This window comes from Triturus cristatus, chromosome 2_1, assembly GCF_964204655.1.
Source record: "Triturus cristatus chromosome 2_1, aTriCri1.1, whole genome shotgun sequence".
Classification (NCBI taxonomy): domain Eukaryota; kingdom Metazoa; phylum Chordata; class Amphibia; order Caudata; family Salamandridae; genus Triturus; species Triturus cristatus.
Genome location: NC_140581.1, coordinates 447905117 through 447931642, shown reverse-complemented (window position 1 = coordinate 447931642; position 26526 = coordinate 447905117). Strand labels below are relative to the sequence as shown.

At 43.9% G+C, this 26526-nt stretch overlaps 1 protein-coding gene across 1 annotated transcript in view; it reads right to left on the bottom strand.

Annotated features, from left to right (window-relative positions):
* Positions 1-26526, bottom strand: part of LHFPL2 (LHFPL tetraspan subfamily member 2) — a 418004-nt gene that overhangs the window by 267894 nt on the left and 123584 nt on the right. Inside the window, exon 3 of the mRNA XM_085632259.1 lies at positions 18994-19072. The gene's annotated coding sequence lies outside the window, so the exon portion shown is untranslated. The remainder of the gene's footprint in view (positions 1-18993; positions 19073-26526) is intronic.

The window sequence follows — 26526 nt, the reverse complement described above, 5'->3', positions numbered from 1 at the left end:
ACTTCTTATTTTGCTTACCATCTTGATTATCCTGTAACTAAGCTTAATACATCTCTTACCTATAACCTACTTCTTGGCCACATATGGACTTTCTTTGGATTGTAACAAAATGAATGTCTAATGAAATCCTAACTGCGATAACTGTTGAGTAAGGATTCATCCCATCAACACCTCCCAGGCTTTGGAGCACTGGAGCCAGAAGGACTCTCGGGCATCCGATAACATGACTAATTGTCCCAGGCTTGCTGTTCTCCAATGGGAGCCAAAGGGCAAATAAGGTTCTAAATATGTTGTGGGTGCGAATTCATGCACCTTTGTTGGTCGATGGAAAAAATTAATAAAGATATTTATAATAAAAATAAATAAGGTTCCAGGTGCAACTTCGTCTTCAAGGGCTAAGGAATGAGGCAATAAAGTCACAAAATTGGGCAACAGGGCAAACTAGGGTCAGGCCACGCGCTAAGGAAGCCCGTACCAGACAGATTTGTGTTAGGAAAGTGGCAGTGACCATCACTCTGCACCCTAGGGGCAGATTCTCGATCAGAAACTTTCTCTAGCCTCCCTCAAGCTACACCTCCCAGCTCGCAATGCTTCCTTTCTCCAAAAACGTTACGCCCAACTCTTCCTCCTTCAGTTTCTGTCACGAGCTGTGCTTTGAAACACGGTCACATTTCCATGTGCCACCATTTTCACTCATGTCCCACCAGGTCTTGTTTTCTGCCACTCCACAGTTTAATCCTGCTCCTCTCTTCCTCATATCTCGCTCCAAGGACCGTGAAGTGCCTCCTCTCACTCACCCCGTGAGTGGGTGAAACCCTGCATAGTCTCCTCTGTGACACATTTTTAGGTCTCGGCTCCAGACGGCGTGCATGCGCTGTCTCTAAAAGAGACCTGTTGTGTATAGTTTGCTGTCTTCAGCCTGCCCATAGGCTTCCCATTTCCTGGCACAATCGTCGCTCTTCAATTCTTATACCCCCATGTGTCCATTGCATGCCTCATTGTCTGGTCCCATGAAAGCAACTGTTCTTGGGACTTTTTTTAATTGATTTTTATCACTTTATACAAGTGCTCGTTCCTAGCGTCGTTTTTCTGTGCATTTAAAACACTAGGTAAAATGTTTACTGAGTCAATTGACTTTTCTTTCTCAGACTTTAAAACGAGCGCTCGCTACTAGCACCATTTTCTAAGGTTCTTTTGGGTGCTGCTGCGTGATGTTTTTCCAGATACTAAGTTTATGTTCCTGCTCTCAGACTGTAGGGCAGCCTTCTTTCCCCAATGCCTTATCTCCCTGCAAAAACAAACGGCAAAACCCAAAAACAGTGAAGATAATTTTTCCTTCAAACTTTTCTTTGTTATCATTGCTGACACATGATAAGAATACATTGTGAATTGGTATTTCATATGACATTTTCAAGCCTCAGCAGCATATCTTTCCTCAGAAAGCATTTCCTTTTCTTATATGAGGGGCAGTCATTTCAGCAAGCCTAACCTTTCAACATTTATCAGGAAGAACATTCAGAATGAGCATTTTAATCTAGGAGAAAGAAGCATCTGTGAGTGGTTTAACTTTTTAATGTACTTCGTTTCTGTGGGCTTTGGTGAATGCAGTTAGCGTCACAGGGGGCCGCAGATGCATTCTTCGGATCCAAGATAAAACACCTTTTATGAGGTCACTCCCCAAACAGGAGTGCCCCGAGTGTTCCCTTCATATGCGCCAGGCAGACAGTCTTCACCGCAGAACCCCCCCCCCAACCCGCCCCCAAAAGATGGCTCAGTGTACTACTTAGGTGGGAGATTTTCATATATTAATTTTTGGTTATTCTCAAACATCCCTTTCCAGTGCAAGTCAACCTGAAATATAAATTTCTGACTTGTATTGCAGCAAACCCCCTTGTATTCCCAAGTGGCGGTGTGCGTGGTACTGTTTTGTAGGGGAATGTATGCCAATTTTGTACCTAAACACTAACGACCTATGGTGGCAGAAATGGGTGATTCTCAAAGCCATTTGCTCCTTCACGCCTAATTCACATTTAAAAAATAGATGTTTTTTTAGAGTGTAACCGTGGCTTCATATTCACCAAAGATGTTTGTACTAATTAAATATCTAAAGGCAAAAAAAAAAATCAAGAAAACTGTAAATTTGCACCTGCAGGCATTTACATTTGCATATAAGGGCGCAAAACAAGTTTTCCGATCTGCAAGCCTGGGAAAACGATGCGACTTCTCTGTTATGCACGGACACTACCTCAGTTTTTTTACCGAATGTCCACTCCCCGTCATTTCATGAGATTCACTCCAGCATCAAATTTTAACGTGAGGGTATAGTACGCAGGGGTAACAGGATTTACAACTATTAGATCACCTTTGGTGAATTCTTAGTAGTTGTAAATGTTGTGGTTAATGCATGAAAAACTGTGCTACGAGCGCAGGCTTTATGAATTTGGTCCTCATCCACACAATGATATGTGAGTAAATCCACTCCCGGGAGTGGGGAGTGAGCATTTCAAGACCGTAATACTGTGAAAGTTTGTACACATAGACAAACTAACGTGTTCCTGGTCATTCACACACTACCAACTTCAACCAAGATGGAGATTTACTCCAAGTTGAAGGCTGGATTAAATCCCCTTTTCGGATGCAATGGGCAGAAAATACCCCAAAATCGGTGCAGTTTCTCCGAAAGGAAAAATATTTTCCCCATTGGAAAAATTTTAGAAAGCATATGGAATCTGTGCGACTATTTGTGCATGAGCAAATTCACTCGTTGAGTGAAAATACAATTCACCAAAGAATTCACTCTGTACTTTTGGAAACTGGGAACATAGGATTTTTCTTTGGGCGAAAAGACCTTTGCTGCAAAAATCTGAACCTCGAAAAGTGTAGCGGGAATTTATTAGTAAGTGGCAGTAAACAAGGAACTATATCTTATTTTAAGGACTCGGCTCTCGACATTGCAAGCGATGTATCTAAAAGACACTGACACCATTGGCTTTGGCAATGCCTGTTAATGTTCCACCCTCTCTTCCTTCTCTCGAGTCTCACAATGCTTTTGAAAGGCCACTTTATGAAACAAAAAATGAAATAAGTGACCACAAAGATAAATGATAGATTTACACCTCTCGAAAAGTAAACACATCTCAAAGGATTTCTAAAGAGGAAAATTCCTAATTTTCCAAATGATCAACAAAGATCAAAAGTTTCTGAGTGTTCAAATATTTGTCAGAACCCGACAATTCCGGTGTATGGGGAGAGCAGGAAAACCCTATTGTGTAGAATAATTCCCATGAAAATGCAATAACATTCTCTCCTGCCACCGACCACCTTCCAGTTTCTTCCGAGGACAATTGGTAAGTTATGAAAGTGGTTTGCTTCCCTGACGGTACTTAGAAGACAATAAATGTTTTCCACAGAAGGCGAAGAAAAGGAAGGAACAGGAATGGAGTACTGTGTGACAGGAGTGAAGGCTGCTCGTTGAGCAGATGGAGCACAAGCCTGCCCCAGGGGCTGCGAGGACTCAACGCCCACAAACAACGATGAACGCGGCCCCATCCTCCTCAGAGAGCCCTTTATTCCTTCGGCTCTCTTGCTTTGCAGATTCTGGAGCCACTTTGGCGAAACAACCTGAAATCATCATCTTTCATTGACAAAACCGGAAAGGGCTTGCTTGTGCAATGCAGCAAAGGCGGGAAGAGTTATGATCTGTCATCTCGCTCATCATCCTGACACGCACAGCTCCAAAGCCAATAACTCTGCACAGAAGAGCCATTCTGGATAAAAACTGAAACATGCGGTCAGACAGAAGTACAGTGAACGCCTTCATTAATGAGCGGCAATGACTTGAGCCACACCTGGACAACAGGCCCTCAACAGCGGATCAGCATCACTTGATATTTAGCATCGGATTATTACCCTCACAGAGCTCCGGAGCAACTTTCTGCTGCAGAAGTAAATGAATCACAAGTCCAGTATTTATGCCAAAACAAATGTCAGAAGTCCAAGTTAAAAAAAAAAAACAAGCAGGCTATACTCACCTTTGTTGCATTCTTTCTCAGTATGCTTTGCTGAACTCTGAAAACTGTAACTCCCCATCAGCCCTCCTTGCTCTTAGAACCTTCTTTCTCACCTGCCTTTATCTCACAGGCATTAGCTCGCTCCACTCTCTCCAACCCTACCCACTCTGGTTTCCATCCACACTCATCACGTCTGCGCTCATAACCCTAAGCCAGACTCTCACCCCATAGACACGTGCCAAGTCCGCAAGGTCACTGCAGCATCGTGCGTAGCACTGCATCCACCCCATGCACCTCTACCACTCTAAGACCACCACCACCACCCTCCCAAGCCTACAAACTCTACCACTCTAAAACCACCAAAACCACCACCACCACCCTCCCAAGCCTACAAACTCTACCACTCTAAAACCACCACCACCCTCCCAAGCCTACAAACCCCCACTCACCCTCGTTCTGATGTTTTGCTTCACCAAAAGCAACAAATCAGGAACAGTCATTTTACACAGCTTAAAGTAAGATGCATAAGGCTTTCAGAAGCAAACCCTTTTAGAATTAGAAACTTGTGGGTGTTTTTAGGTCTCTAAGGACAACTTTTAGCTGCCTGTTAAAGACCTCTTGCGGACCATGCCAAGTCCTAGTGGACTTGGAGGTAGCCTATTGTCTACCATTGGCTTGCTCTCAGGTCACTCACCTTTGCTTGCTTATTATTCAATGGACTTCCATCCTATTCTTGTGTTTGCCTCTCCCCTGGAGCATAACATCTTCACCATCCTTTTAATGTTATGTAATTTTAAGAAACTTGTAGGGTTTCATGGCGCTATTGAAGCCTAAATGGAAGCACATTTAACTAGCAAACAAAACAGTTCTAAGCTTCTCCTGAGAGCCAGGTGAGAGTGAATGTGCCTTCGCTCCAGATGTAGCCGATTCCTGAATTTAGGGGCCACAATCAAGAAGCCTCTATGGGCTTTCCTAAATCTAGGAATCTGGAGAAGAGAGGTCAAAGACGATCCTAAGGATATGCCGGGGGAATTCTGGATCAAATGGACTTTAAGAGAGTCTGGAGCATGGCCAAATAAGCGTTTATGAGAGACTTCAAAAGCACTCTGTTGTGAACTGGAAGCCAATGTAACAAATAAGAAAGTTGAGTCTTTCAAAAAACGGGAACTTGTAGAATGTAATGTACCGCTTGATTTTAAACCAGTTGTAGGCGTTTCATTTGATATTTAGGAATAGCTAAATAAAGGGCATTACAATATTCAAGGCAAGCTCCAATGGTGGCAGAACCCACCAATCTTCTGGTGCCTTCTGGCAGTAATCCCGGGAAGTTTTTATAACACACAGCAGGAGGAAAGCATCGCCAATATTTTTGACTCCCTCTTGAATCCACCTTCCAAATTTATTTCTGGGCTCTTTAGCTGCGTCAAAGTTTGAGGTCAAAACCCAAATGTCTGGCCAGGGTTAGCATGCCATGCCGATAATTATTACCAAACACGAGCAGCTCTGTTTTATGCAGGTTTATTTTAAGCCCATTACAATTCATACAGGTCTTTCTATTTTGGAAACAAGCTGGAAGTAGATCAAATGAGCCATCAATTCCGGATTAGACGGCTCTTATCCTTCCTGTGCTCACATTCAGATGAACAGCCAGCTGAACACAAATGGCCAGGGGCTGGATGGAGGCAGAGAGGCAGACAGGCAGACCATTGCAGACTTTGGGACCCAAGATACAGAAAGCTCTGCCAACAACAACCAGGGTGCAGATATTAGAGAGGTTCCAGCAGTCTTCATAGTGAAGAATGCCAGATCTCAGTGGTATTACAGGTGAATGATGGATCATGAGGATGGATAGAACACTGAGAGCTTTCCTGTGCAGGGCCCATAAGAGCAAAGACAGTGACTTTATGAGAAGCTCTTAGAATTGTGAATCGATCTATTAACCTGCAGTCGCAGAGGAGTACTGTCCAACCAGCAGCGCATCTAGATACCAATGGACCGAATTAGCTCCCTCGGTGGTTGCAGATAGGGATAAAACAGGATGGGAGACGGATGACCCTTGAAAGAAACCCACAGATGACACTGCTCAGGAGAGTGAAAGGGAAGGAAGGGGCATCATCTGCCTTTGATCCCTGGAGAAAGAACTGAACCAGTTCAAGGGGAGAGTCCAACGCAGAGAATCAAGACTTGGCAAAAGCAATGGTGTCTGTCCTCATCAGAACTGGCTGTTAGGTTATGCAGACATTTAGAGGTCATGTAATAAACTTTAAACTCAATTCACTTTTGCCCCAACAACCAAGGTAGATCTCTAAGCAGCAGGAATTTGAGTTTGCTCTTTCTTCCTAAACAAAAATCAGGCGGGTACATTCTGAAATACCTGCATGTGTTTGATTTAATAATCCCAGGTGAATGAGATTAGCTAAATCTCACCTTGAAGTAACCTGGTTTCAACAGCTACTTTATGAGAAGAAACAACAAAGGAAGCAGGAGAAACGTTTTCAGCTGAAAAATGTCCTGCTAACTATAGCATCAGTCTGAGCGAATGCAGAGATCAGAGCCCTGTAGGACCAAAGGGATAACTGACCTTTCCAACAAAGGTGTAGCATGTCAAATCAGAACTGTGAGGGCTGTCTGTTCTATACAGGGTCTGACAATAACTGAGGGCCAAGAGCCCTCATCCAGCATGCCATCTGGAGATTGGTCGTCAGGTCCCCCATTTATCTTGTGTTCCACTCACTTGTAGATAGATTTGGATAATGGCAAAAGAACAACATCCAGTGCACGAGTGGTTTAGACATTAACGGGGCAGAGAGAATGGTGAGCCATGAAGCACTCCATAGTCTAGCAGAACCTGGGTGGAAACAGAAGGCTCCATATTCATTTGCATGCACACTTGCAGATTAAAAACAACATAAATCACTGAAAAGAGATGGTATTCTCAGCAAGATAGTGTGACATTTGTTATCAAATGCCGAGTGAAAGAATACCTTATTCATCACAGTCTCCAGGTAGGCTTTCCATCCTATGTGTGACCTGAATAGGTCAAGAAGCCTTGGGGATTAAAAAATTCTCAGCAACTGCCTTAGTACTATCTTGTCAATATGGCCAAGAAAGGCCAGAAATAAGTGAATAATTCAATAACTCTTGAATTCTTAAGATCTTCCGAGACCAGTTTGAAGACAACTGACGTGATGGACGCAAATGTTTCAGCTACAAAGCTAGAAGGGTTGAACTAAAGACAATGGGTTTTAAGAGATCCGTGACTTCCGAATTTGTTAATAATGTAGATGAAAATCACTTTGAGTTAGAGCTGGGTTGGGCTCCTCCCCAAGGGTCTTGCGGCATTGAATCTTATCTCCTGGTGCTAGAAACTATTCTGCTGATTGTCTAGGCTTGTAGATTTGACTGACTCACAGATTGACGGTGATGATGAGTTGGATGAGGAAGATGGAGTAAGCGTGTGTGAAGTATCTGAAGGTACCATCAGTGAAGATGAATGGTTGACCGTGCTGCAGAATGATGAAATCTTGTGTAAAGTTAAGGACATCGTCGGTTCGGGCACTAGGAGTAAAGTAGAGCTCAAGGTTTGTGAAGGAGGTTGGGAGAAGATTGTGGATGAATTTGCGGTTGACAAAGGGTTTCTTTTGAGAGGCACTAGACTCATTCCTCCTTTGAAATTAAGGAGTAGAATTTTACGTTTAGCTCATGATGGTCACATGGGCATAGTTAAAACAAAAGGGAGACTTCGGAGAGATTTTTGGTGGCCTTCACTTGATCGTGATGTGGAGTGTATGATAAGAGATTGTGTGGAATGTGTGGTTTGTGACAAGGGGCTTAAGACTAATCAGTTGCCCATGGTTTGTAGAACTCTTCCCAAATATCCTTGGGAAGAGGTTGCAATGGATATTCTTGGACCCGTAAGACGTGAGCATGCTACGCTTTATGTCATTACCTTGATGGACTTATAATCCAGATGGTTTGAAGTGTCTTGTGTTCAGGACATCTCATCTTCTGCTGTGATCAAATTCATGGAGGGTGTGTTTAAAAGATAGAGTTATCCCAGGTACCTACGTACTGACAATGGGGTGCAGTTCTGTTTTCGTGAGACAGAATCGTATTTGTTGAAATGCGGGATTGAACACAAGAGATCGGCTCTCTATCACCCTGAGACCTATGGAGCCATCGAAAGACTTATTAAAACATTAAAAGAAGTAATACAACTGGCAAGAGTGAATGGTTTGGATTGGAAGAAGGAGTTGTCAAATAGATTGATGGGCTATCGACTATCCCCGCATGGCTCCACGGGTAAATCTCTTTTTGAATTATTCAAAGGAAGATCCCCGTCAATTAGAATGTGTCCTGGCTGGATGAGTTGGAGCAAAGGTTGTGTTGACAACACACCTGGTGAATGGAGAGAGGGAGATTTCTATTCAACACAGGAGAAAAGAAGAGTTTGACTCCCGCAAGTCTGCCAGGAACATTGAAGTCAGTGTGGGAGATTATGTCAAAATTAATGCTCCCAAAGGTTGTGCTGATTGGTCCAAATTTACTAAGAGATTACAAGTGATTAAATGTTTCAAGAATGCCATAAAAACACACGATGGTCGCAATTGGAACATTAGCAGGGTTGCCGTTATAAGACAACCACTTATTTCTTCTGATAATTCAACCTTTCCCTCTCAAGCGTGTGAGAGTAAGGTTTGTGATTCAGGAGGGCAGGGTTCTTGTACGAGTACTCCAGCATTTCACAGGAGAACCGTTAGGGAGACCAGAAAACCTGCTTATGTTAGGAATTTTGTTGTGTAAAGTTCTCTTCCTTGTTTCTTTGCTCTACCTTGCATCCGTTTTTTTTAATGTGACTATTTGTTCAGCATGTGTCATTTTGCAATTTAATTGTATAAGAGGGAGAAGTGTGGCACTGAATCTTATCTCCGATGAGGTCAGTGTCAGAACCTCATCCCTGATGAGGTCAGTGTTAGAACTCGTACTGTGGGTTCTGCCGATGTGAGAATTCCATGTTTGGCAGTTGCCGATTGTTTGGCAGTTGCTGTGATCGCTGTTGGCTGAGGTGATTATATTAAACCTCTCACTGACCTTAAGAAGCATTGTGTCATCATTTGCAGAACATTAAGGCAAAAAGGCAAAAGTAGACTGAATATGTGACCCCATGAAATGAAGAAGTGCTTAGGTGTTTTGCACTTCTCCAGGGGTGCCAGGGCTGCACAGTGACTTGGTTTCATATACGACACCCGCAGTTCTGGATTTCCAGCCAGCACCACTTTGAGCTTGTAGTGCTAATGCACAGTTTAAGTATGGGCTTAAAATCCTAGCAAGTAGAGGACTCTTTGATAAGATATTATGGATGACTAAACGGGCCCCGCATGACACGGGACACCTTGGCAACTACACATCCACCGTCCTGCACAGCCTTCTCATCCCTCAAACCACTGTGCTGATTCATTCTTTTGAAATATTGCAACAAAGTCAACGATGAGAAGTGATCTAAAATCCATCAGGAAATATAACCAGGGAAGTAGATCAACCGAAATCAAGACGGATACAGTTCAAGTTTGGACTACTAAAGGGACTGGAGGCCAAGAAAGATTGCAGCCAAAGTCTGCCCAGTGGGAGCGCCTGGAGTCCTTCAGATGAAGTCTTTCAAGGCTCAGTAAATCCCCGGAGCACCAAAGGCCACGGTTAAGGAAGTGTTTCTTCGGGTCCTCAGGGGAAGATCTAATTGAAAAGAGCATTTCAACAAAAAAAATGTAATAAACAAAAATTGAATTTATTTTCTTTCCCATTTCTCTGCTTTTTCATATGTCGTCTGCATAAGCGTGCATGTTGCACAGCTGTTGGTCCATCGCGCGCATGCCAAGACTGAACGGGCCAATCCATTTGTCAGAGGCACTGTGAAATCTCAAGGGGAGGGATTCTTTCCATTACATTATGCATCACCGTCTGCTTTACTAATCTAGACATTTGTCTCAGTAGCTTTGTGTCTGCGCAGAGGAAATAAACCTTCAGTGAAGGTGGAGAAGTAACAGAAAAAATATATTCCGCACAGATCTATACTAACTCGAGGAATTTACTGAGGGAAAGAAAAAAAAATCCGTGTCCTTTCACAAATCCTTTTAATGCATCCAATTAAGACAATAGGGCACAAAAAGTTGAATTTCAGAATCTAGATCCGGATTGTTGACATAATCTGAACTGAGGGAATAACCAATTTCTCATGCAAAAAAGTTCATATGCGTGGTGGACTTTTTCTTGTGGGTAAATCTGCATTATGAGGGATGGGGAAGAAGGGGGGGAGCAGACATGCAAACTCCTGTGGACTCCCATAAAGGCAAATGTTTTGCGGATATTTGTAAATTCTTTTTATGGTTTACATACACTGAATTGCATTGAACATATCAAAGTGTACTGACTCTTCAAACCATCACACGTGAATATCACCCATACAGCAGAGTTTGAGGTACATACCAGAAAGCAGAAATTTTCCTTGATTGCCCAAGAATACACTGTTCATCAAGCATAAGATAGTAATATCTCATAACTCATCTCCTGCGTGCCGTCCCCATGTGACACTCTAAAGGTCACATGGAACTATGTGGACCTCGCATGTGCCTTCTGTTTGGGTTTCTCTCTGTACCGCTCCCCCTTCTGCGCTGCCTCCACTCCACTCCACTCTCCTGTTCTGCAGTGTTGCTCCTGGCCTCCACACCAATGCTCATGGGGGGTCTAGTACCAGGGCATTGGGATGTGCCTGCAGTATCGATGGCCACTCGCCTGGATCCTCCGTGAGTTTTTCATCTTGCTGCTTTCATCATACTTTCTTTACCACAGCCCCCTCCACCAGGTCTCTAATAGAGGTATGTAACTTTAGCCCCAATAGGTGTTCTTTCTGCGACTAGGAAGACCCATGTAGTCGACTGCATGTAACTTCATCACCACCCCAATCTATTAGGCCTGCACTTTACGGCAGCTTCATATCACATGACTAAAGTTCGCTACAAGCACCCCACGCAATAGGCATTGTGAAATATTGGGTTAAAAAGTTTAGGAAATGTACTGAAACAATTCCACAGTGATATCAAACATCAATCAACTCTCCAAAAGGCAAGGGTTGCTGTGTTCCCGATTGAGAACTACATATTTGAGGTTTTCAGTTGAGAACTGTCCTGGGGAGGTAAAAACATACAGATTTTACCGAATCATTCAATAAAAGCACTGTAACCTTGCCGTCCAACCAGTTTAGTTTAGAAAGCTAGAGACTTACGAAAGGAAAACTGAATGTTTGATTCCAAGTGTAACTCTCTCAAATTCTTTAAATCCCTCAGCCAAATCCATAAAAAATAATAATTCCAGAACAAACGCGTACTTAAGCCTATTCGCCTATATTAGCTCTTTTTTACTGAACCTCATATACAGTTAAGAGATTATACAGGCCCAAATTATCTGACAATATTTGTATTTAACAGTATTAAACTATATTATTTCACTAAGTGTAGTGCAGGATACGCTGAAAACTCTAAAACCCCGACCCTCTGGTCACCATACACGTTCAATACTCTTAATTCACGGTAAAACATTCCATGCACATTCCATTTTAGAAGTAAACATTAACCATTTCGTAGGTCACCGCCCCCCTTCACATACCTGACTTTATATTTTATTTTCCGGGCTGACTTCATGGTATTGTGTATATGAATAACGGTGCGCGCACTACTTTCAGCCTGCATGAAAATTCATAAGGTGTGCCGTGCTCCAAGGTATCACTCTCTGAACAGGTGAGTGTTAATCAACCCGGCTGCATCCCCATGCATTGGGGTATGTCCCTCGGGCACAGGCGTAGGAGTTCCCTGATGGGCCGAAATGCATTGGGATGAATGAATATAAAATGACAATGAATTCTGGGTAATGCAGTCCAAACGTTTGACTAAGAAAAATTGATGTTGTGAAATAAACAATACAATGAACTTCTGAAGAAATACATAGTTTTATTCACAATTGATACTTACGAGAAAACTAAAATAACTGTTGAAACCCATCAGGGAACTCCTACGCCTGTGCCCGAGGGACACACCCCAATGGATGGGGATGCAGCCAGGTTCATGGTATTGTGCTCTTGACAATTCCATGAAGCCAGAGTATTTGGAAATACTTTGATGCAGTGCAACTTCAAAGAGAGCAAAAACATTCCAAGTGAAATAAATACACAAGAAAGCCATTACACTTCCTGTGTGAAAACAAAGATGCTCAACTTACTCAGGCTGTGAAGGGCTGGACACAGCGGTCAATTACCTCTCTGTGGAAATGGAGTCCTCTTGGAAGCTAGAGCAAGGCAGCCTACAGAATAATCCACCAAACCCAGAAAGCAACATCCCAAAAACAGACAAAGGCACAAAGGCATAAAGAACTTTCTGGCTGCTATCAATGTAACTGGGGCAATTCTCTTCGTTCATAATCTTGTGTATAAACAGTAGATTAGGCTAGCAGAACAGAAACTGGATATTCAGGCTGGACGTGCAGGGTTGAAGTTGGCAAGCAAAGGCCTAAAATGCTTTCCTGGAAAAATACGAAGAACGAAGTAAGTATGCAGTAGCTATGGCTATTTGTAAAAAAAAAAAAACAGTGGCAGAAAGGACCAGAAACCATCAACATGGAATCATACGAAACAGAAGATCAAATATAGGGAGCTGTGACGTACTTCGTCATACAACAAAATACAGGACGGACCCATTTACCCAGACTAGAATCCGGGTCAACATGTAAAACAAAAATACAATGATCCCATGCGTAAAAATTGAACCACAGATCTTCCACACAGACTGTACCAGATTCACAATTGCTATGATACGGTTATCAATAAATGGGCTCAAAGTATCATGGCAACGTAATATAATCTCACAGCATCACAATATCGCAATAGGACAACCAGTGCAGAGGGTGCACGGTATTAAAAAAAGTGCTCAGTACAAATGAACTAATTTACATATATACATCTTGTTAACAGTAGGTGTCCACATTAAGTCTCAACTCCAATCTGAGAGTATCACTGGTTTTAGTGATGCTGATAGGACAACCCCCTTGGGTATCCCAACGTTTCGACCCAAGAAGGAACCGATTCGCAGGTCTCTTCAGAACAGCGCCGACCAACTGATGACCCTAAGCGGAGGCAGCTACCAAACAGCACGATTTACAAGAGCGTGAATCCCATCCGAACGGTTTGCTGTTATATGAAGAAAGCCCCGTGCACCAAGTACGGAACTCGCGGCACAGGTCCACTCCGTGTCCGAACAGCGTGGAAACAACGGACCCTTATTATAAAATAAAACAATAACCAACTTCCATTACATTTAACTGTGTTATATAGTATGACATTACATTATACCTTTTTAAACTAAAGCGTTACTATGCACGTCGCTCTGCCACCCATAAGGTCTTCTTTGAGCGGTATATAGCTGCTAACAAATTAGTGCTTTCTCTGCCTTTTCTGAATGGAAGTTTTTGGCAGGAGGCTGGCGTGTGTAGCTACTGCTGTAACTGTCCCGTTAGTGCAGCTGTGGCTAGGGGACCCAGGAAGAAAGTATCTCTCCCTAGGCAGGAAACAAAATCTCAAAGAAAGAGGTAGGAGCAAGGGAAACCATACAAAAGAGCAATGCCACAGTCTTCAGTGACAGCATCCAAAAGCCTAATGCTGCACTCCTTTATCGCAGCAGTTTTGGGATCATTTGCAGGATACCCAAACTAGGGGTCCCGAGCGGAGGAGATGAGCCCCAACAGGGGCACGCCAGGCCACTAACAGTGTTAGACCATGCTTATGGAATCTTGGTGGCTCCCCAGAAGCATGTCCTAGGTTTGCCTTTCCTCCTGTGGCTCCATCTCAAAATGTATGGGCTATTACGGGTTGCCCCCTAAAGTGAAGGAGGAATCAGCCCAAGATCGTGGATGGTCTGGGGAACTTTCCAGGAACATGGGCTGGCTACCCCTCCTTCCCTACAGCTCAAGCGGCCATATACACCAACAGCCGGAGCTGGTTCCAGCTCTCGGTCCTTAAAGCAAGAGCCAGGTTTCTATTCTTAAATACAAACACATGGAGACCCTTAAGTAAGGCTTTAGATTTCTTGTGAATTACACAAATGGATTAGCTTAACTGGAAACTATGTCAGGCAGACTTTTGAAAAAACACTTGAGACAATTTAGAATCATGACTCCTGCACGGATGTCTAAGACAACAGCCAACCATGTAATATACAGAACAGTGTCGACATGTCCGCTCCTCTTTCTGGTGAGCAGCAAGCACATGAGGGGAATACACAATCTGACCAACTTCAGGGTATTTCAGTTTTATCAGAATTTTAATATTTTTTAGTTGTGCTGCTAAGGCTGAACACAAATCAAACTACTTTGCATCCTTTGGTTACAAAATTAAAATCCTGACATGTAAATAAGATTCTTGGTATGCCAAAGGATTACATCACTTTAAGAACACTGGGTCTGATACACGTAGAAGAGCTAGCGCGCCAACCTGTGCGTTTTGTGGTCAGTAGAGTACTTTAAATATGCGAAAATCAATCCCCTTTAATAGTCCTTTTACTATTACAGTTCTGAGATGGGGTTCACTTTTGATGATTCCATTTTAAAAGCATCGGTCCCCACTGTAAACTATACAGAACTCACCTTGCCCACTAATGGCAGCCACAGGATTCCGCGAAAGCGGTTTCTAAGTCCCGAGAGTAATTGTTGGGAATATCATGGAAGAAGTAAACAGATCGCCATTACTCTCTTGGCAAGCCCCAACGGTACTGAAGTCTGTAAATTCGAACCAGCACTCCTTTCACCAAGGCTACAATCCAAGTAGATTTCAGAGTGACATGTTTACCTGGCTTGGGCAGTCTGCAAACTGGAGTCGTTTTAAGGTTTTTTTCTAGGCGGAGGGGTTTTAAACAGGTTTGCCTGCTGATAGTTTTGGCGCATTTCTCCCCCTACTCACAATAATTTCTTGTGTCTGGCTTAATAGCACATCTATCTATAAGACCTACTGTTATAATTTCTTTAAAAACGCATACAGTGGGGTTTGGCTCCGTCCAGAGGAACGGTACCCTCTCACTTCATGCTCTTGGCCCTTTGAAACATTCTGCCTCTTATGTAGTGCTTGCACTGAAGTGTGCAAGAGGCTATTCTACAACTTTGAATAACATTCACTCACAAACACAAGACATTACATTCATTATCTCAAACATTAATGAATACAGAAAGAAAACGGTTTTGTATTTTTTCACTGCAGCAGGTTTTTTTTTTTTTTTTTTTTTTTTTTTTAATCAGACCGATTGGCTTTGCCAATGCTTGCCTTTGTATAGCTTAGGTCATCTGAATAATTGCCTCAATTTAGAGAACGCCCTAGTAAAGTTGGTGTTAATGGTGGGCTATAACCTCATGAATTCTAACAAGAAACTGCCAGTGGTAGAAGCAGGACAACCCTTGGTGGTAACGCTGATAGTTTGCCAGCCACCAACCACAAAGCAACACAACATTTCTTATTACATCACTTCCTGCGTTTAAAGTATCCGGAAAAGCTGGGGATTTAGGGAGGAGGGTGCATCCAGAAGTCCCGAATGCCTCCTCTTTCTAATGCATCCATACACGGAAGTGATGAAAACTAAAGCCTACCACATGGAAGTGCTACCAATTGCGGTAGTCTGGGTAACAGACAAGTCGTTGTAACAGGCAATGACTGGGCGTTATTATAGAACCATGAATGATCAGCTCTGGCAAACGACTTGTCAAACCACAACTCAAGTTTCTTAGCATTTTCACCCACACATTGAATCTTGGAAGACATATTTACTGCACAGTGCCTTATGCACTCCCATGAGTGAAGAGGCGTTGAATGACCTATTCCTCCTACTTCAGAAGTTCTGTTCATGCCAGCTACACAAGATGCACAGAGGGAGCAGCAAGGCGATCCACAGTACACGTGAGTGGGTTCATAAGTGGACATAGAAAAACCGAGGTCATTCCAGTACAAAGCATGGGTTCCTACTTCCAAATGCACAGGTGCACATAAGGTCACATTTTCAAGCTTATTTGCATGGTTTTCACGTCGAGTGAAACTCGTGAATGATAAAGGTTACCCGTTTGGGCGCACATCTTTCAAAAAACATGCACACCTCTTGGGCACTTACATGGATGTAACTGGGTTGTCTTCTCTTCCTCTTCACACACATGCCGATCAGACACCACCAGGAGCTGTATTACAATAAGTGCCTCGGGTCACTTTGGTATTATACAAGGGGGCGCAAAGGCTTATGCGTCCCCTTCTATAATACCGATAGCGCTGACGCACTTAAAGCGCCAGTACCATCTTCAGAGGGTGTTCCCTTATTTGCATAGGGGCGTGCCCTATGCCAATGAGGAAATCCCTTTGACCATTTAAAAGATGGTGCACTGTCAGTGCGCCTGCTGAGAGCAGCCCTCTCTGCAGAGGGTAGAGGGGGGTCCCATGGGCCCCACTAGACATCCCCTTGCAGGCGGGTGCCGTCACTGACTGCACCCGCCTGCAAGGGGATCTCTATTACCCTGTAAAAGAGCAGGCGGGTGCCGCCTGCACTGTGGAAACACACGGCAGCTGCTCAGAGTTTTCACGTGAATGAGCTGCCCTGGGGGCAGCGCATACATCATAATAGGGTGCATTGCGATTGCGCCTGGCGCACCTCTTAAAAGGTGCGCAGGGCGCAAACAATCAAAAAGCATGATACAGCCTCAGATGCTCACTTGTCTAAAGCAACAATATATTACATTACGCTTGAATACATTATGCGAGGTTCAGCCTAGGTGCACATATTTTACCTTATAAGCGCCCACGCGAAAGTCTCCCACCCCTAATCTCCCTCACAATTTTCATGGAAAACTCTTAAACCTTCTTCCTTGATGCTCGTGCTAACTACCCCCGAAGGGCCAGGGCCCGGCAAACATTAACATAAAATGAAGGTTGATCATTCGAAACTACAGCCTAGTTAACATTACTCATTCGCTGGTCAGATGTTGCGTCTTTGGAGCTCGGTGCTAGAAGCCACAGTCAGACTAGGAACAAGCTGGTCTGCAGCAGGGACACTAAGGCCATGTGATTCATTCAGCTCATGAGAAATGCAATCCGGCAGACATCAGGCTTAAAGCTCAGTTTCAGTTGATCTCTTAAGGATCTGGTAAAACGAAATTCTTGCACGAGATTGCTAGTTTCCATGCATTCGTGACCCGGATGTTTCAATATGTTGTAAAATGCTCTGATGCCCCTTACACAAGGCAATAGTATATACATTTTTTTTTAAAAACACCACATGACCGGTCTGACTCTGCCCGTAGTTTTACATTTACCCATTGGTTAAAGTAGGAACACTGCGTACAGATGAATGAAAGCATTAATGTCGCAAAACCTACTGAGGTTTGTGGAACACAGAATGTTGTACTGCATTGTTTAAAAAACACTATCTACGGTCATAAAATGTCTCTATTTCTCGGTAATTCTCAAAGTAATTGAAAAAAAGGCACTGGTGTTTGTGCCATTAAAGATGTCTTCTATCACCTACGGCTACTGCGCGGGCCCACCTCCTGCTTGGCCGCCCCTCGTATGGTTGCCTTGGTCCCTGCAGTGGCAATGACTCACCAGGACTACTGTAATGCCAGCAATTTTAGATCTACTCAAGGTTCCAATACACTGTTCAAAGAGCAAGGAGCCACACTGCCCATTCATCTACAGTTCCAGAAAATCAAGACACAGCATCCCTGTTTGAAAGTGTCGACACAGGCCGCCGGTCAGAGAACAATCTCACTTCATACACTTGAGCCTTTTCCACAAGTTAGGTCACTATTCTAGCCTAGAAAATCACACAAAGAACCAACACTGAAGGTTGGTCTCTCACATCCAACTCTAGACATTAGCCTGTCTAAGAGCACCTATAGATACAGATGCACCCGCCGAAAGTGACTCACCCAAGACTTAAAGATGCAAAGACGGCTTCAAGGATAGCAGAAATGTGCCTTCTTAATACAGCCTACAGCTTCACAGCTCTGAATCCTGCAGGTATCCTCACTAAATGTACCTCAATCACTCACTGTGAAGCTGTTGAGAAATGTAGAGCGATGCTAAGGATTCACTTAAATGCAACTGAAAATATAGACCTACTTTATCAAAGGCAACATGTTTCCATTCTATTGCCATGGACCATCTTGGTCTAATGAGTTGGTCTAGTCTTTGAGTCAGCAGACATTCAAGCATGTGTTTTTTCCCCCCGGAGTATTATATAGCGCAAATTAGACCTGAAGGTATCGGAGCGCTTTACATGAGCACCAGTTGCGTTTCAGAAGGACACGTTCATTTTTGTTTGGCACACGGCGATTAACCGAATTGCACCGAATTACAGGATGTTTAGCGTCCCTGCAGAGATTCGAACCCGGTTCCCCCGCTTCAAGGTTGACCACACTAGCCATTAGGCCACATAAGAAAAGCAAATGAAATGTACAAAAAAAAAAACAATCTAGTGACTACAATAGCAGGAACATTTAACATCGAATGCTCCATAGGGGCATCCAAGAGAAGCTCATTAGACTCCAGTCCCATCTGACAATTCCACTCTGCTCCTGACTCTCCAGATGTATCAGGCAGCCTCATTTTGGCACAAAATGGCTAAAATATTAACATGTTATCTTAAATGAAAGGCCAATTTAATGGCACTAGCGATTGGGGGGCACCAGATTGCCCCACATGCAGTAAATGTACCTCTATTGAGGAAAACACCATGAATGAGTCGAAAAGTCATGAGTGTCCTACGGGCTAGTGAGACACTGAATAATCCTGCATGTACTTTGAAGAGATTGAGGCGGCTAGGAGTATTCACCAGAGAACTTCTTGGTTTGTAAAACATACAACCACTTTTGTTTGCACACAGCCAGACTTGTAAATGAGCAGGAAACTTGCGTCACATACCTTTTGGGGATACTTGCACCATTGCTCCAAATGAATGTTCACAACCAGTGAAATATAAGCAGCTGCCAGGGGTGGAAACCTGCGAAAAAACAGAAGGCGTTAGAATTCACCGACATAAAATGTGGGACTGAGTTTACTTCATCTTTGACAGAAATCCCCATCATCATGAGCCTCTGTCAGACATACTAGCCTGGCAGCAAAGATGCTCACAGTAGCCTCCGGACTGCTAGAACCAAATGAGTATACAATACCTTTGCAGCAAAGAGTAGTTTATGCACGTGGACATAGTTGGAAAGGTTACTTAGTAAAATCAATCCACACTATGCTCCTTTTGGGGTCCTGGTGGTGGAGATGTACAGAATGCCTGTGTAAAATATCTTTAGACAACATCTCTCAAAGAAAATGTAAGGGGGGTGATACCCGCTGTTCACTCACTTCTACGGCACTGGTATCACATTTTACCTGCTCCATTTTCACATCCGCCCCAAGGCACGCCATTCATTTTAGCCTTTCTTGGCAACAATTCTCATTCTTCACAGAAGCAAGAGCCACAACCCACAGGGAACAATGTATGCAGGCTGAACACTTTCCTTTGTGTCGAACAGATCACTCCTGGGGTCCAGGGAAGCAACCATCTAGTTTTATTGGCCTTGAAAAGTATGAGGGGGCCATGGAGTGGCTCCAAGTTGTAGATGCAACGTTTTACTAGACTGTGAAAAACGACATATCTTTCCATGTCAGAAACTAACCAAGGCAATGAAACATCCATGTCTCAAGACATAACTTTGTAAATTGCAGCAGTTGACGTTTTGGGGTCATATACAGGATCTATTTAACTCCTTCGCTGCGGCGGGAATTCCGCTGCAGCGCTGGGGGGTGTGGGGGGGGCAGCGCGGTGGCGCTGTGCTCATGACGGAGCCACTCCGTCATGAGCCACGGTTGAGCTGTGCTCATGACTGAGCGGTTCCGTCATGACTCCGCCCAGTTGCATTGTCCCCCCGCACAGGCGGGGAAACAGCGCCGCGTGGGCGGAGCGGCCGCCAACGGTCGCGGCATGACGGAACCGCTCCGTCATGAGCACACGGCAACCGTGGCTCATGACGGAGCGGTTCCGTCATGAGCGGGGAAGGGGTTAAACACCCTCAAGATAGGTTACTAACTGCAGGAGCTCACCTTATTCACAATATTAGAAAAAGTCTTGGGTTTATATACACAGGGAAAAATAATAGAACATAGTACTGCCCTAGGTACCGTTGGAGCGAGTATTCTGGTGCACTCAAACTGCTGTTGCTGCCCTGCTGCTTTTTAGCCACACCAGAGTGGATATAGGACTTGTGGGAGCGGGTTGTTGGGGGAACTTAAGCCACGTAGTGCGGAAATAGGTCGATACATTCTGCTATGACTCTCTATGCTAAGTTGAGTAGGGGATTTTCAGAAAGGAAGAAAAACAAATTTTGCATTTGCCATTCTTGGTAAGCTAAGTGTACAACTATGGTAACTTATTTTAAATTTGGGAGTGCGTACACATTTCCAGGCTGACACGAGGGTGGGATGCCAATTAATGAAGACCGGTTTGGGAGCACATTATGTATATCTTGGCACTAAGATTGATTTACTCTTTATTTAATAGTTTAATTTAGCATGCACCAGACCTAACAAAACGTCAGAATGCTTTAAATAGTTAAACTCAAAGGGATACACGAGAAGATGGTAAATAAGAGGGATGGTTGTTAACAGACAAAGGGAGAGATTCGTCGTGGAAGGGGGCAGGGTAAGAATTTTGTTACAATAAAATCGATTGAAGGTAGTTTGATGGGCACAAGAGGTCGAGCTAAGAGGAAAAGTAGTATAGGAAGATGAAGGCCTTCAAGTGTCTTCAGAACGCTTCAAACGAGGCAAGAGTTTTGACTGACGGTGGCCATGCATCCCACATCTTTGGAGTGTTTTCCAGGAAAGACTAAGTTTTTTTCTTTCTCGAACGAAGGAGGTTCCAGAAGTAGAGCATGTGAGGAAGGGTTGACCTCCTAAGATGATTCACTTGAAAGCCAGCTAGTTTGGAATGCCATTGTGGAGCGCTTTGTGGCTGATGCACACTACTTTAACACTAGTTAAACTGGCTCCTTGCTTCAGACGGTAGTCAATTAAGGTTTATTAGTAGGGGAGTGATTTTCTTATATGTTCACTCCTGAAATGAGTCTGGCCACTTGATTGTAAATGGTTTTAAAAAGAAGCTAGGGTAGTTTTGATGTTGCCATAGTAAAGCCTTGAGAGTTTGAATGACTGGTTTGAAGTCTTCACGAATTAGGTGTTTTATACCTCTCAGTAGTCTGCGTTGGTGCTGTGCTCTCCCAGCTAGTACATTTTTCTGAGGCTGCAGGGTGAGGTTTTGGTCAAGAAGGAAGCAAAGGGATTTCACACATTCTGCAATTATTTGCTTGAAGTCTTGAAGGACGCAGTTGTGTTAAGTTCATCGTCCACTATGTGTACCCTGGTGGATGCCGTGATGCAGCCTTCTCTGAACCCGGATTGATAGTCTTCAAGCAGACTGTGGTCCTTAAATAACTGGTTGAGCTGTGAGACTACACGGCTTTCTAGGAAGTTTACTAGAAATGGTAAACTGGAAACAGGGCAGACGTTGGTTAGGTCATCTATGTTAGCTCGGGTCCTTTGGTGGGGTGCGACTTGCTCTATTTTGAGACTCTCTGAGACACAGACTTGGGATAGGGAGTCGTGGCAAGGCTGGTGTCTTTATCGAGATATCATCGCGGGGATTAAGCAAAGTAAGAGGACAGTTTAGAGTTGGTAATTGTCAAACAGGCTTCAAATTTGGAGACCTCTTTGAAGTTTGACCATGGAGTATTTGATCTGTGACGAAGGCTGTGTATTGGATGATTATATGAACTTTCTTCAAGCTCTTTTAGGTTGCTATTCTTTGGACTAAATGACTTCTTGAGCACTCACTTGGGGGGCTTATGATTTAGTGGTCAGTGGGGCGAGGCAGTCCCGGGTTGAAGAAAGTGTACGTATCAGGTAAATGAAACCATTTACAACAGCAGTGATTTTTCTCCTGTAGTATTTGGCAGCCAATCAATGGCAGCATAACTACCGATTTGGTGGCAAAGAGCTGACACAAGTATATATATATATATATATATATATATATATATATATATATATATATATATATATATATATATATATATATATATTTTAACTTCAAAGGACCACCGTTTTGAAGACGCACTCACAAGCGGCACTGTTACGGCACCCAGCGCTTCCTTTATTCAATAATTATACATCGCCTTACGCGTTTCAGAGCATGTCGGCTCCTTGGTCACAGGCATTTCAACAAGGAAGGGCAAAATAGTCAAAGGAGGCGTTGCCCAGCATGCACTTTTGTAACGCCCTCCATTAGGCAGCAGGTGTTGGTAGCTTGTATGGCATGCTGGTACTTGTGGTTAAAGTCCGTTCCTTTAGTAGGTTACGTTCCTCCTTGGCAGCATTAAGAACTTATAGTAAGTTTTCGCCGTTCCATGACATTGTTTGAAATTGTCACAGCCCTCCAGTGGGCTTTGAATTAAGAGAGCGCCGCATTACGGTACTAGCCTTTCGCCGCTCAAGCCAAGGGAGACTGCTAGATTCTGTGTCTCCAAGGTCCCCTTAATTTTCCACGGGGCGGTGCAGTCTTCGCGGCTCGGTCTGCCGCATGCAATATTTTAACTTCAAAGGACCACCGTTTTGAAGACGCACTCACAAGCGGCACTGTTACGGCACCCAGCGCTTCCTTTATTCAATAATTATACATCGCCTTACGCGTTTCAGAGCATGTCGGCTCCTTGGTCACAGGCATTTCAACAAGGAAGGGCAAAATAGTCAAAGGAGGCGTTGCCCAGCATGCACTTTTGTAACGCCCTCCATTAGGCAGCAGGTGTTGGTAGCTTGTATGGCATGCTGGTACTTGTGGTTAAAGTCCGTTCCTTTAGTAGGTTACGTTCCTCCTTGGCAGCCTCCTTTGACTATTTTGCCCTTCCTTGTTGAAATGCCTGTGACCAAGGAGCCGACATGCTCTGAAACGCGTAAGGCGATGTATAATTATTGAATAAAGGAAGCGCTGGGTGCCGTAACAGTGCCGCTTGTGAGTGCGTCTTCAAAACGGTGGTCCTTTGAAGTTAAAATATATATATATATATATATATACACACGTTTCCATAGGAAATCCGCAACATTCTATTTGGAATAACTTTGGCGCCGGTCGACGAATCCTCGCGAAATTTTCAAAATAGGTGGGGCGCTACGCTCCGCTCCTACCCTGAAAGTCTCGGGCGGATTCGTCAAGCGGGGGCTGAGAAAAAAGGGGGGTCCCAAAACGCGTTTTTCCCATGCCTTTTTCCATAGGACCTTTAGACACAGCTACAGCCCGAACGGCTGAACAGAGTTACTTGAAATTTGGCAGAGAGGTAGTCCTCAGGTCAAGGAAAAAACCATTGAAATTCCACGTTATAGTTAGTGCAGGCAACTATAACTCACGCGACCGCAATCCTCTGCTGAGGACATATGTGTCTTTATGAAAAAAAAATATTTGTAATATATGTATAGCTAAAATTTAATGGAAGAAGACATGGGCAAATAAGTGTCTAAATACAGTATTAGCATCAGCAGAGGATTGCGGTCGCGTGAGTTATAGTTGCCTGCACTAACTATAACGTGGAATTTCAATGGTTTTTTATCAGTAAAATGTCCGCTAACTATAACTTGTGTGAAACCTATGGTTTTTTCAGTGAATATATATATATACACACACACACACACATATATTTTTTAAAGTATGCAAAAGAATTCTCTAATGTCAAACAGTGACATTCTTAAACAAATACGCAACCACTTATAAAAGTTACTAAAAGTGACAGTACACTTCGTACTGAAAAACTAAAATTGGAAAAAAAGTAACTACTGTGCCAGATTCAGAGTTCTTGAAAAGTTATAATAAATATCAAACAGCTGAGAATCGATGGCAAGAACCATATTTAACTTGAAAATAGAATTAACTTGTTACTTTCAGGGTCTGCACGCCACAAAACTTAGACATTATTTCGCAAAAAATTCTACAACAACATTGGCTGTGGAGACCAAGAAACTATTTTACCTGCAACTTCAGATGCCAAGGTATTTGCTGTGAAATGTCACACGTGAACTGTAAGGATTCAAAAATAAAATGTTGGCCTGGAAATACAAGGGTTACTGTTGTTAACCGAACTGGGCCAGGTAACTCGAGTCCGGCCGAGATGGAAGGCCTGTTTGTATTTATGCCTCACATGCAAGTGATTGTTTGAAACCCAATGCCACATATCTACAGTTCTGCAGCTTTCTGGAAATCGCTCTCTTTCTTTTGCGAAGGCTGTAATCACAAGCATCTGTACCACTATCTGGAAATAAATGGAAAAGCGCATGACGCGCTGAGGCCACTTGAGCGAAACGCTTCGTATATAGGTTTAAAGAGCTATGTGCTTAGTTCTCGCTGAGATCCAATCAGAGCTTCTTTCCAGAGGGCATCTGAGCAAGCGCTGGAGAAGCCACACAAACCCGCAGAGCTTTTCATCGTGTATTACAAGACACAGGGAGCGGGCCCAGCGACGGCTCCTCCTCTAAAGGCGAAGGAGCATCACCCACTGCATTTCGAGCAGTGGAGAAAATAAAAATAAAATGATAACACTAGGTTATTATCATTTTCTTTTTCTAGTTTACGGGGTGGGCTGGGCTTGGCTGTGTCAGAGACAGCACGGGGAGGAGTGGTAGGCACTTAAGTGGGTATGACTGCTTGGCCGGCCGTCTTGGCCCGGCCAAACCATAATCCCCACTTTGCATGTGCCTCACCAGGCTGTAATGCACAGCCTGGTGAGGAACTTGCACAGGCGCCCACTGCCTGGCTGAGCACCGAACCACAGCGCTCAGACCAAGCGCAATGCTGCATTGCAGCGCTGTGATTGGCAGGGGGAGCCTGATTGTGCTTCCTGCCACTCTGGACACTTGGTGGAAGCCGCCACTGCCCAGGTCCAGACAGATCCAGTGATCACTAACAAAGCTCCGCTTGCACAGAGGTCTGGGTTTGTGCTGCCCTTACTGGCACGAGTCTCAACTGGGCAAGGAGCCTTCAGTGATCCAAGTGCAGCAGATCGGAGTCGTTTCGATTTCAGTGAAACTGTACAGTATCCACTGAGCAAGGAATATTGTCTGGGACTTCATGAAAAATCTCCCCTCTTTCAGGTAGAGTGGAGGCACCTGCCTACATGTGGAGAGGTTGGATTCTAGCTGGGCATGAATCAAGCACAGGTTTTAGTGATAGGAGGCCAGCCAAAGTCACTAGCACTGCTGGAAAGTCTCTCTCCGTACCGGGATAGCAGCGCCAAGTTGCTAGAAGATCCCATTAGCATCATGAATGTTCTGCGTGACATCGCCACATAAGTGCTTCGGAAGAGGGAACGGGTGGAAGGCCTGCGACATGGGCAGTAGTCAGCATGTAGGGTGTTGATTAGTGATTCACCTGACTCTTAAAGATGCATGTGAAAACGACACCCCTCCCAATGCCCCCCGCTGAGAGGAGCTTTAAGGGCCATGTTCAGCTTCCCTGGTGGAGCTACCAGTTGAAGAACTTCTCACCAGCAGATTTAAATAAGGATATCGAAGTATTAATACGACTGCCCTAAGACAGGGGAGCGGGGCTAGTGGCACACACAGGTAGCACCAAATACATCGCGCTTTGAACAGCACAAGCAGAAATGTACTGAGTTTTTGTTGAAAGCCTCTCAATTCTTGACTAGCACGCTCCTTTCCTGCTAACTCAATCAACATGGTTACTCTGCTTCATTTCTACTTTTGTGGGGATGGGGGGAGAGAAACAAATCTGGTTTATTACCAAATTATTTTTTACAAAATCTGGACATTCCCCTTTAGTGCGATCTGCCCTACTACATATACCAGTGAAAGCTTTGAGATGCTAGCCTTCTGAACAAGTCATCTGTGACTGGCATTTTCAACCAGCAGCCTTTCGGGACATTGCTACATACAAGGCGCTAAAGCAGCAAAGTACACATTTCACGAATTTCCTGGGCAGGGCGGATTAAGATTGGTGCATATGTATAGACTACCTCAGTTTTCACTATGTTAAGGATCCGAAGCTCTGCTTATTGGGGTCTACAGCATCTGTTTATATGCCTATGCCAAGGAAACCAACCTATTCATCAACTACACATTGACCAAAACCCTCGTCAAAAATCAAATAATGAAATCAGTTACTGCATGCCATCTATTGCACCCTGGATGGATGCCAACTCTCTCGGCTTGAATACTGACAATCTTGTAGCAGAAGTGACTGGCGTTCCTCCATCTGCTCATAGTCTCCAGATACGTTTTTACATCCGTTATCTTTTATGGTTGAAATCTTTTCATAATTATTATGTTGATGGCAACAGATGTGCCCACCTACAACTGCTGGCAGCTTCTGAAACCTTCATCAAGTTTAAAACATCAACAGGTCAA